Consider the following 12,153-nt stretch of genomic DNA (forward strand, 5'->3'; position numbering starts at 1 on the left):
GACAGTGTACTATTATAAGAAGTGTCTTATCATGAATCTTATAATTACATTCAGTGAGACTCAGTTTCTTAGATATAAAGATGTATAATTATAAGATATCTTTATTATTATATTATAATATAGCTCTTTCTATAATATAGTCAGAGAAGTCAGCTTTAATAACTATTTCTTAATCAGAATTAAATATTATTAGTAAAGAGATATTAATAAATATCTTCTTTATTCATGTGAATACAGCTTCAGTATTTACTGATTATTGAAATACTGAGTTCTTCTTAATAAGATCTGTAAGTAATCTAGCAATATCTGAGAAGTTTCATATAAATTATTAATAGAAGTTGATGAATTCAATGAAGTTTCATATATCTTTCACAGTGTATGAAGCTTTGTATTTAAGAATAGTAGAGACTTTCTCAGAATTCATTTACATTTTCTTATCAGCTTCTATAATGAAATCTAGATACTTTGTACTCTTGACTTTAAAATTATACTTATCTATATCTATCAGTAGTTCTGCTTCTTATAGTTATTATAATACTTTTTATATATATTCTTAATATTCTTTTCTGAACTCATCAGTAAAGATGAGAATGTTATCAAGATAGATAAATACAAACTTATTAGAAAAATCTCAGAGTACTCAGTTAATATACTTCTGAAATATACTGAGAGTGTTAGTCAATTCAAAAGATGTGACTACTTATTCAAAGAGATTATATCATGTTTATAATACTGTAAGCTACTCATCTTTTTCAGTGATATAAATCTTATTAAAAACAGTGATGATATCTAGCTTTGTAAACTATTGAGTCTTTTCAATACATGCTAAGATTTCATTGATAAGAGATAAAGAATAATAATCTTTCTTTATTAATATATTCAGTTCTCAATAATTCACACAGAATTGAAGTTCTTCATCTGATTTCTTTGTAAAGAGAATAGAAGCTACAGTAGAAGAGTGACTAATATATATAAATTCTTAATTTAACAGATCATTGAGTGTCTTTTGAAGAAGAAGAAGTTTATCTCAGAATATATTATAAGAAGAGTCTTATAATAATTCAGAATTCTTATTATTCTTCTTTTTCAGCTTAATACTGTGATCTACTTCTGAATCTCATAAGAGAAGTAGATTTATAACATTATTATCTTGTCAAAAGACATCTAGATATTCGTGATATTATTAAGAGAGTTTTATATAAGAATCTATTATTGTAATATAGAATAACTTTTCTAGAACTTTTTTAATATTAATCAGACTGATAGAGTAGATTGTTACATAATTCTACTATTAATGATTTTATCAGTGACTTCTTTTTCAGAGTATTTTATAAGTGTTGATAGAGATCTGTGTAAGATTTATAGTCTTGTGAACATCATCTTTATAAATTCTATCATTGTTAGAAAATATTAAACTTCTGTTTTAAGCATTTAATAAGATATCTTGTTCAGATAATCAGATAAGTTCTAGTATAAGATTATAGTCAAGATTATCAACTTTATATACATAAGTATCTTCACATTAATATTCTCTGATATGTATGTTTAGTTTCATTATATAATAGATGTAAACATCTTTTGAGTCATTAAATTCTGTAAGAAGTCAGGGTTTTGATAAGAGAATACACTGAAGATTATAATATCTTACAACTAAAGATTTAATTATTGCATAGTAGTATAGATTACTATCTATCATAGCTTTCATATTATACATATTATCTATTATAATAGACACAAGAATTGCATTTATTGTCATTTTCTCTTCAAATTATTATTGTCTGATCTCTTCAAGCTTCTGCTTGTAAGTTTGAGCAGAAGTTAATCTTTTCCCTGTTTCATCAGAGTATTCTTATAGTTATTTTTCAAATCTTTCTCTAATATAACATGATTGATACAGACTGCTAATATTAATCTTTTCTTTGAATCAGAGAGTATACAGACTGATCAGTAGTTAAAAGCTATATATTCTAGTTAGTTACAATTAATACACACTTCGTATTAATGTTTATCAACGGCTTCTTCATAAATGATCTCAGAAACTTAGATGTCTGTTCAAATGATAAAGACTCTTACTTATATATACACATTTATAGACTGACCGTGTAACCGTGTCTGAGATCAGAATCTGAATATTTAATGATTCTATTATCAATTTAATTAATCTCATTACACAGTTTTGAGATTAGATAGTAGTTTCATACTATCTCAGTGAGACTTACTGTTAGACTGGCTGCTGAGACCATGAATTTCATCTTTAATCTCATTTGATCTGGTTTCATACATTTCTTGATGTGAATCCCGCTGGGACTAGTCATTAAAAAAACATGTAAAATGACTATATATGAGATCTTAAAATGAAATCATGACTTGAAAAAATTGAGAAAGTGATCTCATTTAATCTCATTTAGTTTCATTCTTAGCATAAAGTTACTATTTTTAGACATGTTAAGGTTTTTTTTAGACTATTTTTAATTTTTTAAAAAGTAACACTTTTTGATAACACTTAAATGAGATTTAAAGTTATTTAAAGCAATAAAAATAATTTAAATTGAGAAGTGAAAATCATGATCTCATTTGAAAAATGTGACAAGAGTAGATAGTAAGTCTCACTGAGACAGTATGAGACTACTATCTAATGTTAAAACTGTGTAATGAAATCAGTTACATTGATAATAAGACTATCAAAAAATCTGGTTCTGATGTCAGACACGGTCACACAGTCAGTCTACTTACTGTTTACTCTTATCACATTTTCTAAATAAGACTATAATTTTCACTTCTCAATTTAAATTCTTTTTATTGCTTTAAATGACTTTAAATCTCATTTAAGTGTTATCAAAAAGTGTTACTTTTTAAAAAATTAACAATAGTCTAAAAAAACCTTAAAATATCTAAAAATAGTAACTTTATGTTAAGAATGAAATCAAATGAGATCAAATAAGATCACTTTCTTATTTTTTCTAAGTCATGATCTCATTTTAAGATCTGATGAATAGTCACTTTGCATGTTTTTTTAATGATTAGTCTCAGCAGAATTCATCTCAAGAAATGTATTAAATCAGATCAAATGTAATCAAACGTGAAATTTATAATCCCGGCGGTCACTTCAGATATTCAAGTCTACTCAGTTTATAATATCTGCATTATTATTCTTTAATATAGATGTATAAGTGTAACGTCTTCTGCTACTATTCTGTATATTTTTCAACTTAATAAGACAGTTATTCAGTATTCAGAGTTATATATAGAGGTCTTTATAAGTTAGATCTTTATTTACACTTATAAGAGCTTATAAGAGTTTGAAAGTTAGTATCTTCTTAAGCATACTAATCTTTATTCAATTCTCTCAAGATTGATTATCTGCTTCTAGAATTCTGATATTAAAGTCAGAAATAAATGTTATAAGAGAAGTATTTCTCTATTAAGTACTCTATAATCAATTCAATATCTTCTGCTGTATAGTAGTATCTCTAAACAGAATATTAAGATATCTATTAATGTTATTAGATGTATATAACACTGATTTATATGTCTTTATTTATGAATAAAACTTCTGTTTTATACAATCTTTTAATTGATTATTAATATATTAATCTTGATTAGTTAATGAACTGATGATATCTTTCTCTATACTTAGTTTTACAAGTATATTCAATCTTTATAATGAATAGAGACTGAGGTCAGAAGTACTAAAATATACAGAAGTTTTTAAATATTTTTTCAGTACTTATATATTTATATCTAATTCAGTCAGTGTTGAAATTATCTATACAGAAGTTTCTTATTGACTTAATTATTGAATTTCTTTGTATTAATATTATGACGGGCTGCGCCCGATCAATCATATAGACTATTCTGTTACACTTCACAGATTCCAACCGTTCCATTCTTGAATGCGTACGCTACACTCCGATTCTCGGCCATTCTCAATCACTGATTCTCAGCTGCTATGAACGCGTATAGATTCTTCCGCCCCGAAGCTCTACTGCATACATCATCATATACATGTTTAAATATTCACTTCAATCACTGATTCTTGCACTTTCTCTTTCTTTTTCTTCTTTAATGTTTTTCTCTTTGTTATATAAGATCTATTAATATTATATCAATCTATTCAGTGTAGGCCTCTTACACTAGAAAAATGTTCATCATCTTCTTATTAGAAATGATTATTCATGCATTATCTTCTCATTAGAAATAATTACTTATTGAGAGATATCTAAATGTGTAACAACATGTAAGAAAGAGAAACACAGTTAAATGAATACTAAGTTCTCAGATAAAAGCTTACTCATCAGTCACTCTGACTCTGCAATAAGATCTTATAAAGAGAATGTCAGTAAAAGACCTGAGAGTTCTGACACTCAGACATATGAGATATTTATACAATTACACTTCTTCAGATTTCACAGATATCACACATTTGATAAAATAATATAATCATGTCTTACAATAATATGAAACTCTTAAACATAAGTATAGATGTGATGTCATAATAACTCTGAGTAATATTGAAATTACAATAACAATAAATAGCTGATATATATGTAACTTAACAACTTCAATACAAAGAGATTTAATAATTAACTCATGCAATTTCAACATCTACAGAATTGAATACAAAAGTGCTGAAGAAACACTTAGATACTCTTATATATTTCAATACTTCTGATCTTACTCTCTACTCATTATGAAGAATGAAAATGCTCATAAAACTGAGTATAGATAAAGATGTCATTGATTTATTAATCAATCAAGATTGATATATCAATGAATGATTGAAGAATCATATAAAACAGAAGTTTTATTCATGAATGAAAGCATGTAAACTAGTGTTGTGAATATCTGATAATATTATCAAATATCTTGATATTCTGTTTCAAGACACTGTTATGCAACAGAAAGTGTTAGATTGATTACAGAGTATCTGACAGAGAAACACTTCTCTTACAACATTTATCTCTGACTTTGATATCAAGATTCTAGAAGCAGGTGATCAATCTTGAGAGAATTAAATGAAGATTAGTATGCTTAAGAAGATATTAACTTTCAAACTCTTACAGACTCTTATAAGTATAGATAAAGACCAGACTTATAAAGATTTCTGCACACAGCTCTGAACATTGAATAATCATCTTATCAAGCTCAAGAGTATACAGAACAGTGATAGAAGACATTAAACTCACACATCTATGTTGAGAAATAACTCAGTCACTTACACATCTGCACTGAGAAATAACAACAATGATGCAGATGCTATGAACTAAGTAGACTCAAATGTCTATACATAAGCAAGAGTCTTCATCATTTAAACAGGCTTTTAAGTCTCTGAGATCACTTCTGAAGAAGTTGCTGATCAATATCAATAAGAAGTATATATCAATTGTAACTGATCAGAGCACATTGCTTTCAACTGTCAATTAATCTACATATCTTCTTATTCAAAGAATGGATCAGTGCCTGTCTGCATCAATCACATTACATTAGAGAAGGATTCAGAAGATAACTATAAGAATGTCTTAATAAAACAGAGAAAAGATTAGCTTCTGTTCAAATTCATAAACAAAAGCTTGAAGAGATCAGATAACAATGATTTGAAGAGAAAATGATAATAAATGCAATTCTTATATCTACTGTGATTGATAACATATATAATATGAAAGTCATGATAGACAGCAGTCTATGCTACTGTGCATGATATAAATCGTCAGTCATAAGACATTATAATCTTCAGTATATCTCTTTATCAAAAGTCTGACTTCTTACAGAATTTGATGATTCAAAAGATGTTTGTATCTGTTTCATAATGAAACTAAATATAGATGTGAAAGAACATCAATATAAAGATATCTACACATATGAAGTTAATAATCTTAATTATAATCTTATGTTAGAACTTGTCTAACTATCTGAATAAGACATCTTATTGAATACTTGAAACAGAAGCTTGATATTCTCTAACAATGATAGAATTCACAAAGATGATATTCACAAGACTATGAATCTTACACAGATCTCTGTCAATGCTTATAAAATACTCTGAAAAAGAAGTTATCATTAAAACTGCTGACAGAGTTATTAACAAGATCACTGACAGTAGAATCATGTATCAATCTATTTCATCAGTCTGGTCAATATCAAAAAGACCTTAGAAAAGTTATCTCATACTACAATAACAGATTCTCACATAAAACTCTCTCAATAATATCATGAATATCTAGATGTCTTTTAATAAGATAATATTATGAATATACCTTCTTTACAAGGCTCAGGAGTGAATCACAGTATCAAGTTAGAAAAGAAGAATAATAAGAACTCTGAGTCACTGTAAGACCTTCTTTATAATATGTCTTAAGATGAACTTCTTCTTCTTTGAAAGACACTCAATGATCTGTTGAATAAGAAATTTATATATATTAGCAACTCTTTCACTGCAGCTTCTATTCTCTTTGTAAGAAGTCAGATGAAGAACTCTGATTCTGTGTGAACTACTGAGATCTGAACAGATTGATAAAGAAAGATTGTTATTTCTTATCTCTCATCAATGAAATTCTAGCATGTATTAAGTGAGCTTAATAATTTACAAAGCTAGATGTCATCACTGCATTTCATAAGATTCATATTACTGAAGAAGATAAATGACTTACAGTATTCTGAACATGTTATAATCTCTTTGAATGAATAGTCACACTCTTTGAACTAGCTAATACTCTTAGTATATTTCAGAAGTATATTAACTGAGCACTCTGAGATTTTCTTAATAAGTTTATATCTACTTATCTAGATGGCATTCTCATCTTCACTGATGAATTTAGAAAATAGTATTAAGAGCATGTATAAAGAGTATTACAATGACTATAAGAAGCAGAATGATTAATTGATATTGACAAGTGTGATTTCAAAGTTAAGAGTACTAAATACTTAGATTTCATCATAGAAGCTGGTAAGAGAATTTGAATAAATTCTGAGAACATCTCTGTCATTCTTGAATGAGAAGCTTCATATACTGTAAAAGATATATAAAGCTTCATTGAATTCACTAATTTCTATCAGTGATTTATATAAAACTTCTCAGATATTACAAGATCACTTACAGAACTCACTAAGAAAGACTCAGTATTTCAATGATCAGTAGACACTGAAGCTGCATTTATACAGATAAAGAAGATATTCATTAATATCTCTCTGCTAATAATATTCAATTCTGATTATAAAATAGTTATTGAAGCTGATTTCTCTGACTATATAATAGAAGAAGTAATATTGTAATATGATAATAAAGATATTCTATAATTATGTGTCTTCATGTCTAAGAAACTGAGTCTCATTAAATGCAATTATGAAATCTATGATAAGAAACTTCTCATAATTATACACTGTTTAGAAGAATGAGACTCTGAACTTCGAAGTATCTCTGAATTTAAGATAATCATAGATTATAAGAATCTTAAATACTTTATAATTACTTATAAACTCACTGAATAACAGATACAATGATCTGAGTTCTTAAGCAGCTTTCATTTTATAATACACTACTATTCTGACAGTCAGAACTCAATAGCAGATGCTCTCTTATAACAAGAGCAAGATATGTCTTTCAATGTAACAGACATCTGTTGAATAAACTGAGAACATCAGCTTCTAGATTCAAAGATATTAGTTAATCAAGATGAAATAACTCATAACACTATACATACTTCTCTGATTAGAACACCTTCTCTTCAAACTGACACTGACACTGATATTAATATCTTGACTTCTTCTGAATCTATACTAGATAAATTATGATATATAACAGCTCAAACTAATAAACTTTATCAAGTGCTTATTAAAGCAGTATATTAAGAAGCACTCTGATTCTCCTCAGAACTATGTATAAGAACTGACATCTCAGAATGTTCAATTAATGATAATAACACTCTATAATTTTATAAATGACACTGAGTCTCTCACTCTGAACTCTTACACACTCAGATAATGTAAGAGATGCATAATTTATATATAACTGATTATTCAGACTGTGAATAACTGTATAGAATAATCTCTCAAGAATTTTACTAATCTGAGATATTAAATAGTATCAGACACTTTGTCTGAAACTGTAATCATTATTCTTTCATCATCTTGTGAAAGAATCATAGAAAAGGTCTGCTAAAATCACTTAATATTCTCAATAGAATCTGATAAGATGTGATAATTGACTTCACTATTAATCTCTCTAAGAGTAAGAATTATAGAAATATTCTGATTATTATGAATTGATTGAGTAAAGATATAACATTGAAATCTTGTAATAAAATAAATACTGAACAAGTCACTGAAGCTTTTCTACAGAGCTTATTCTATCAGATGTATAAATTACTGAGATCTATAGTATTAGATTAGAGCTGTCAATTCATAAGTACTCTCTGAACAAGAATCTGTCAAGTTCTCAAGATTATATATTATCTGTTAACTGTCTATTACTCTGAGACTGATAATGTATCAGAATGAATAATTCAGACTATGAAGAATTATCTTCATAAGTTCTGTAATCACTTATAAGATAATTGATATAATCTTCTTCTACACACAGAGATTACTATCAATGATTAAGATACTGTTTTAATAGATATAAGTCTGTTCTTTCTCATATACAGATATCATATAAAAGTACTGAATCTTCTAAAAACTACACATTTCACACTGAATCTCTGCAGTCTGATTCAGATTATTAATAATATAGTAATAAAACTCTGAGATACTTATAATTAAGTAGAAGCCTTCATGATGAGTACTAAACAGAATTAAGAAGATTAAATTAATATTTATCAAGACTTCACTGAATAATATAAGATAGAAGATCTGATATGATTGAATCTTAAGAATATACATGTCACGCTCCCGGCCGCGTCAAGGCCCCGTTGCGGTTTCACACGGCCCATCGCTTCCATGCGGATGATTCCATCCTGTCCGAACCGGTTTCCAACCACTCTATGACATCATTCAGATGTATCATAGGAAGATCCGATTGATGAATATGAGAACCTCACTTTTATACAAGGTCAGCAGATTACTCTTTCTTGGCAATGAGACACTGCTGAGGTATCACTCCAGCTATTCTCACTCATGGAATGAGAGAAGAGTATTCACTCATTGTCTATATAGAATAGCTAGATACTGGCTTCTTATCAAAGAAGCCAGTGATTTGTCTTTTACTTCTACTGGAATATATACAAGAGTTACTGCATGTCTCATACAATCTTCTTAGTATACTAAGTATCATATCTGTGATATTCTCACAATAACCCTGTAGTCTATAAGCTCACTATTCAAGCAAGATAGTCAAGCTCACTCATACAGCTTCTCAAAATAACTATCTCTACATAATATCACTGACTAGTCATCACTTTAGTTCTATTATATTACAATTCAAATCACTCAATCTGATTACACATTTGAATCAGTCAAGCTCTAACAGACTGATATAATCTCATACACTCACACTGGGACTGATCTGATCTCACTCTCTGAAAGAAATACTACATTATTCTCTAGAGTGTGTACATCTCTATCTCAGCAGAAATTCAAGATTTCTGAACTCACTGTATATTTTAACATGAGCTCTTCAACTGCTCTGTCACTGCTGCAGCCTCTACACATCTACATCTATCATAAAGATAGAGAGATTAAGATCAGAGATTCTCTGAGATATAAGAGAAACATCTTGTCTGAATTTCACAGCTTTATCTGTACTCTTGAACAGAAATTCCACCTTAACCTAAGTCAGTATAATACTCATGAGATATAAGTAATATACACTGTCAACCTTCTTGAAGATATCTCTGCAACTACTTGAGCTATCAAGAAGAGAGAGCTTGAGCATACTAATACTGTTATGACTTGAGAAGAATTCAAGAACTTTCTACTGAATTAAATTGAAGATTATCATAATTACAGCTTCACAGCAGCACAGCAGTTCAACTTATTATATTAACAGAATGATGAGAATTCTTTCAATTTCAATGCAAGATTTGAAGAATATTGAGAGAAACTGATCAATGATTTGAATCAATTAAAAATGCAGCTTTATCTCACAAAGCTGACTCACAAGGTGCAGATAATAATATCATAATATCAGAGTTCATTAATTAATCACACTGAGCTTGTCAATCTGGCTTCTCAGATCTATTTGAATAATCAATTCTTTAAGAAAAAGATCAATAAGATCTCTTCTAAGTAATTAACAATGAGATTTAAACAGTGTTATAACAGCTTCAGTGCAGAGAAAGTAAAGAAGAATTTCAAGTATTCTGATTCTTCACTCACTGTGAAGAAATATTAAAAAAGATTTGACAAAGATCTCTGTTTTAACTGCAGAGCTGATGATCACTATATCAGTAATTGTAAGAAGCTGAAGAAGAGAAGAAACTGAGAAGACATCTTCTCAAAGTTAACTTCTCTTCTGACAAATGTATCTGTAGAAGATAAAGAAGAGAAAGAGAAGAATTAATAATTCTCATATCTCTGAGTTCATATTACAATCACAATGCATACTCTAAATGAAGAGATATCAGTGAGATATCTACTCAACTTCAGAGTGAATATTAACTTTATATTCTATTTCTTTTCTTTGATGAAGAATTAAAAGAAGATAGATCTGTCAGATCATGTGAAATTTACTGATAGAATAAAATATCACTGTTTTGATATAATTCAAGCAAAGTGTGTGATCACAGACTCTGAAGAAATCTTTAAGAAGAGCAGTCTGCTTCTTCACACAGTCAATATCATAGATGAGAATATCATTCTAAGTCTTCTGTGATTGAGAGAAAACAATTCTCTCATTGACTGAGTCACTCAGATGTGATGATACTGCCTCACTAATGAAGAGACAGTAATAGAGAAATCTGAAGAGTTTCATCAGAAGAATCTTGAGAAAAGAATTGAGTCAATATACTGTGTAGCAGATGATTGAGACTTGAGAATAGATGAAGAAGTTATCACTCTCACTGCAAGATTAGCAGCAGTATTTATCATTGAAGATGAATATATATGACATCTCTTTATAGATTTTAAGAATGTCTTTTCAGAAAGAAAAGCAGTGAAGTTTTCTGATATTAAGATACAATACAAGATTTATCTTGAAGATGATGTAACAGCACTGTATGAGCCTCTTTACAACTTGTCTGTAAAGGAGTTGAATGTTCTACACAAATATCTTGAAGAAGCATAATCAAAGAACTGAATATATTCATCAAAGAGTTCAGCAGAGATATCTATACTCTTTGTGCTCAAGAAGAATAATAGACTACATCTATGTGTAGACTACAGAGGCCTTAACAAGATGACAGTTAAGAATTACTATTTATTACTATTAATTGATAAGATGATCAATTGATTATCTGAAGTAAAGATGTTCTCAAAGATTGATATACAGAATGTCTATCATAGAATCAGAGTTAATGAAGATAATGTTTGAAAAACAGCCTTTCATACTAAGTATGACAATTTTGAATATCTTGTTTTATCTTTTGATCTCTGTAATGCTTTAGCCATCTTCCAGGTCTATATAAATGAGGTGCTGCAGAGCCTTGTTAATGTCTCCTGCATAGTATACTTGAACAACATTCTAATCTTCTCAAAAATGAAGGAAGAACATGATACTCATGTTTGAGAAGTGTTGAGTTGCTTGAGACAGTATTAACTCGCCCCGGTGGCCGAATGGTTAATGCGGCCACCCGGTAGCACCTTGGCGTGGGAAACCAAGGCGCGTGGGTTCGAAACCCGCAGGGGATACATTAAATCCAGAACTCAAGCACCTCAGGTTTCTAATAAATACAGAGGTGTACAAATTGCTCCAATGAATTGCTCTATGTTCCTGGGCTGAGAAGTTATTATCGCATGTATCTAATTGTCACTTCTTTGTATTTTCCTATGTTCTTGTTATCTTGGCGTGGTCTCAACACCAGTATTTCCTCCTGTATAACCAACACTTGACCTGTATTTAACATCACACAAGGACTCATCATAAGCTCCGCTTGCATATGAGTATAATGGAAGAATAATAATAATAATAATAACAGTATTAACTCTATGCAAACACTGAAAAATGTTCATTTTACATGTAGGAGATTGATTTCTTAGATTATATTGTTGAGGTGAATGGCATTT

At 29.1% G+C, this 12,153-nt stretch overlaps 1 pseudogene across 1 annotated transcript; it reads left to right on the forward strand.

The window, feature by feature from the left end:
- Positions 1-11,689: 11,689 nt before the first annotated feature.
- On the forward strand, positions 11,690-11,778 carry BDCG_17841 (annotated as a pseudogene). Its single transcript has one exon. The product of its transcript is annotated as a tRNA-OTHER (tRNA).
- The last annotated feature ends 375 nt before the right edge of the window (positions 11,779-12,153 follow it).

Source organism: Blastomyces dermatitidis, assembly GCF_000003525.1.
Source record: "Blastomyces dermatitidis ER-3 genomic scaffold supercont1.12, whole genome shotgun sequence".
In the NCBI taxonomy this organism is placed as follows: domain Eukaryota; kingdom Fungi; phylum Ascomycota; class Eurotiomycetes; order Onygenales; family Ajellomycetaceae; genus Blastomyces; species Blastomyces dermatitidis.